General features: G+C 30.0%; 1 protein-coding gene across 1 annotated transcript in view; it reads left to right on the top strand.

Moving 5' to 3' along the window:
• LOC108752290 (putative oxidoreductase GLYR1 homolog) overlaps positions 1–5,140 on the top strand; it is a 48,426-nt gene that overhangs the window by 33,900 nt on the left and 9,386 nt on the right. The gene's annotated exons all lie outside the window — the stretch shown is intronic.

The following is a 5,140-nucleotide window of genomic DNA, read 5'->3' as shown; positions in this document are numbered from 1 at the left end:
AAAAAAAAAACATTTGAGAGGGATTAATAATAATAAATTTTATGTATATGACCGGAAATTATATTTATCTTATATTTTCTAAAATTATTTTACTTAAAAATATGTGTATAAATAATTAAAATATATTATCTTAATAAAATAAATGAAAATGAAAAATTATATTTGCACGCACAAAATTTATTTATACAGTCGAACAATAGAAATTTAACTTCAAAAATTATAAACACGGTTATTTTCGCGAAATTCTTTTGTTTATATTCGGAGAGAATGTATTCATTGTTTAAATTCATTGCTAATTAATATTTATTTTTTACAAATAAGACCTTTTTTTATAAAAATCTGTATGAATTACATTTTGCGTTTATTGTATATACTTTTTCAACAATTCTTTGTTTTCAATGAAGCTTCTTTTGATAAAATTTTCCGTATTTCTTCGAATCTCCGAAATTTCTTCGATTTTACGAAATTCTATTCTTTTCTTTCTGCGAAGTTATTTATCTTTGTGTTGCAATTTTTTTGCGGCTGTTAAACGATGAACGATCGTCGCGATTCGAGTGTTTCATCTTCTCGCCGGCTTTGTCTTTTTTGTTTGTCGTGGCCATTTGTTCCAGGCTTACGTAGCGGCTTGCTAATTATCTTGCTGTTTAACATATCCCGCAAACGTCTCACCTCTGTACCTTCTCTCTCGTACATCGAGCACATTCCTGTAAGACTTGCAGGTATCAGCTGGGTCAAATTTAATCGCCAGACAGGTTTCCGCTCGGACATCTTTGATGTCCATAAGGCGCCAGAGAAAATCAGAAGCGCGTATCTTGCGCACTTTCGCATGTACAAGATGATAACCGCATTTAACAGGAAGTTTATTTTGCAATTGTTGGAAGTTTCCTTTTGCTCAAAAAAATATTTTGATCAATCATTAAAAGGTTCTAAGGATGGCAATTTGATGAGATAATTGAGAAACCAAACAGAATTTTTAAGGATTGATTGTGCATCTTGACGAGATAAAAATTTAAAGAGTGAGCAAACTTACTACATGATGATCAATGAAATTATAAATTACCCCGGTAATATTTTTTGCATTAAAATTCCTTATGAGGAGTATTATTAAATTGCTTTGTCAATTTAATTTCTTATATTAATTGTCAATATTATTAAATTACTTGTCAATTTAATTTCTGATATTACTATTCTAGTTCTGTTAGGATTGCGTTTCAAGACTGAAAATTAAATTCGGCGCGCAGTTTATAGGATTGAATATGTAGTATATGTATAAATTCATGTCGAATTATTTAAGCACTAAAGATTCAACTTGACTAGCTGAGAAAAATATTTTGGTTGTACCAACAAGAAGTACAAAATGAATTCTGATCATATAAATCAGAATTCTGGTTATCGTAATTAAATTTCTATTTATCTCGACTATATATATATATATAGAATGTTTGATAGATTTAACTATAAGTATCTATTTGGTTGAATCTACAAGAATTCCAGTCGATGTAACTTTTTTTCCAGTGTTAACTATTGCAATCATTTTTAACAAAAGTTTGCATTTATTCGATAACATTTATTTTACCTATGGTAGGTTGAAAGAAAAGAATTATTATTGGCCGTATTTAAAATGAGAACAATTTTTAGAGAAGGAAAGGAAATCTGTTGCAAAAGATATATTGACCGTTGCAACCGTTGGTTTTTTTTAAATTTTTGCGTGTGCTCACACGCTGCGATGACAACATTTAATTAAATGCATGGCCGCACGCAATAGCTTGTGTGTGTTCGATTTCCTTTGGTGACAATTGAAGTAAAAGCTGTTTCATATACATAGACGAAACAATTTGATTATCGCCGGATCGATATTTATGGTTACGGAGATACGCATCTGAGTCCGATAAAGCGCTGAGCTATGCGAATCGAACATAATACGATTACTTGGTGCTGTCTTTAACTATTTGCTCTTTTATTTATGAAGATTTTTATTAGTGATATCAAGCAATTTTATAATAAGTTTTTATAATATACGAAATTGCCTAATTTTAAATCCCCTCCGTACTAGGAATATTAATCACGGTCGTTCGTATTTCAATTGCACGTTTAATTTCGCAATCTTTTCGCTTTCGTGTAAACACGTGTGTATGCCATGATTGCGATAACACGGCGAGTGGTACCGATTGCTCCTCAGTTTAAAGTATATATCTATATATTGATGAATAAAAGTAGACTTCTCTTATCTATACTCTGTAGAAATTATAATTCTTTAATTAAAAAACTTTTCTATTTTATTAAATCTTTTCATCAGATATAATTATATATATTGATAAAAATGGTAGCAGTTTTAACTGTTTTGCAAAAATTAAAATTCCAACATTTAGTAATTTAAAAAATTTCCTATTTTAATTAAATCTTTTTATCAAATATGACTAGATATATTGATAGAAGCAGATGCCTCTTAATGCCTTGCAAAAATAATTTGAAAGCTTTCCAATTTCATCAAATCTTTTTATCAAATATTTTATAAAACTATAATTCAATATTTTTACAGTATTAGCAACGTTATACAATATAGCTTGATCTAAATAAACAATATACAATGTGTTAAAATTTCAAACTTGATGAAAGACATATTGTTTTTGTTTGTAAAAGAATTAAATTATCAGAAAAATTGAACTTTGAAAATCCGATGATTAGAAAGGCTTCATGCGTACGAGATCCGATACAGATGAATCTAATATCTATTCATTACGAGATTGGCGTTCTTATCATTTGCAAACACTTGTCTTCACGAAGAAATTACATTTACGATCGCGGAGGTGTTGCAAATGCACAATAAACGCGATGCGAGAATGGCAAGTGGTATTGTCTACTCATCGGCCATTAACGCGACGCTAAACTGTCAGTCTCAATGTTAAGCAAGTGCAGTTGTCCACCCACTTGTGTTACGTAGGTTAGACGTGCGTGGTGCGGAATAGCAAGTATTCCACTTTTGTTTAAGGTCACACGAGAGAGATAAGCCATATTTGGCGTCGTTCGTAAACGTGTCTTCTTTCTTCGCGCGATCTACATCTGAAAATAATTAATTCTTATCTGTGGATGTACACTTTTATCGCTCTTGTGGATATGCGAAGTTTATTTTTTAAATAATAGGAGACTATCCTGAAGACTCCTACTTTTAAGTATTAGGTTAAGTAAAAAGTCATCGCGTATTTTTTAGCTCAAAGTTATATATACAATATCTTCGTCAATAATGAATGAAATTCAAATTTAAAAAAAGGGTTTTAAAGCTTGAAATCTCTACTTTTAAAAGCTTATCACATTTTTTAAGTTTATATGAGTTTGATAATTTTTACATACCAAAAACTACGAGCTGAAAAAGACGAAAAATTTTCTTCTCACTTTGTGGATTTGTAACGTGTCCAAAACGAATTTGAGAAAATTTTCGATTACCTATCGTGAAAGCTTGATACTTTCCCTACAAAATCGTTTTTTTTAAATATTCCTACGACTTTTGATTACTGAGTTATCGCGGATTAAATAAAAGAATTAGTTTGACTTTAATTGCTCATAACTCCATTAAAAATTGTCGTATCGTATAATTTAAAAAAGAGATTTTTAAAGCTGAAACTTTACTCTATCAAGATATATTTATATTGTTGGTAAGAAAGTAATTGCGGTTTTTACTGATAGATGTCTTTTAAAAAAACGCGATGACTTTTTACTTAACCTAATACTAAAGAAAAATAAAAATAATTGTTTTATTTATGTTATCTACTTTTATATTTATAGGGAAATAAAAATAATTGTTCTATTTACGTATTTGTTGCTGTATTTTTGGATTCTTCTTTTTAGATAAAAACAAATTAACGTTTGATTTTGTATAGGAGAGCGAGAGAGAATCCACGCCCAAAGATACCTAAAGATATTAAGTATCTACTAAAGAAGTAGATATACATTACTTTTATATGTTACTAAGATAAGAATATAATAAAATAGGTCGAGTGTAAAAAGAGAATGTAAAAAAAGTATGAGAGAAGATCTTCTAAGCTTAGTTAGCGTCGTCATTTAATTAGAGTCATAATCGCGTGGGTATCGCAAAGAGTGAACTATTATTTAAGAACGTAACTGCGCAAGGAAAATTTTCCATTGCATGAATCTCGTGAAAATTAAGTTCATATCAACATCTTTAATAAATCAACATTTTCATGACGCAAAATGTGAAAAGTAACATACTTGTTCTATCTTTAATATAATTTATTTGATAGCACTTTATTAAATACTTTACTAAGAATTTTATATAGGGCGATTTAATTGAGACTATAACTTATGAAATATTTCTTTTATGCATCGTCAAATCTTCTTCCATGATTTGCAATCATATTTTTACTCCTTTTGTCTGCTATTTGGATCTTTTTTGTCCAGCTAAAGTTTTTTTACTATTCTAGGCTTTCAAAAAAAATTTTGGATTACTTTTCGACATTATATTGCATTATTTAATTATTACATAGTTTTTAACTCAAATGTTAATTTAATGTTAAAATTTTTATTTAATAAGAGAATGAAATTGTGCTCATACTAAAAAGAAAATCCAGATTTTAGACGAAGTTAAAATTCAGGAAAGACTACCTTTCTCAACACATATAACTGGATTTTCAGAAATATTAATGATGACATTGCAAACATTATTCGTTAATTATCACCTCTTTAATTTGAAGAAAGCGCAACACTCCAAGGAAGTTAACAAAAAAATCAAAATGACTTTATTTTGATCCTTAACGTCAATAGTCAAATTTTATAACAAAAAGTCAAAATAACAACTTTCATAACGTCAAAGTCATTTTGACTTTCTGTCGACTTAGCACGTTTCTTGGAATTGCATTCTTGAAAATGACATTGAATATTGCTGACTTAACATACGTTAGAATTATTGCGTTGCAAATGCAGTTAAACAAGAATCGACGTCGGCGGCATGTTATCGTGAAGTGCAGACGTGCACACGTGCATCGTGTTTCTCCTGGAAGCCGTTGGATTCCTTCCATTATGGAAGAAGCCACACGATCTGGCCGAGCTGGTTCAAGGTCGTTGTTGGCGCACACATACACGCATTCGCACGCAGAATTCGCGTGACTTGTGACAGCTTTTCCCTCTT

Source organism: Trachymyrmex septentrionalis, unplaced genomic scaffold (genome assembly GCF_001594115.1).
Source record: "Trachymyrmex septentrionalis isolate Tsep2-gDNA-1 unplaced genomic scaffold, Tsep1.0 scaffold6, whole genome shotgun sequence".
Classification (NCBI taxonomy): Eukaryota; Metazoa; Arthropoda; class Insecta; order Hymenoptera; family Formicidae; genus Trachymyrmex; species Trachymyrmex septentrionalis.
Note: the sequence above shows the minus strand (reverse complement) of the source record. Positions and strands in the feature narration are given on the sequence as shown.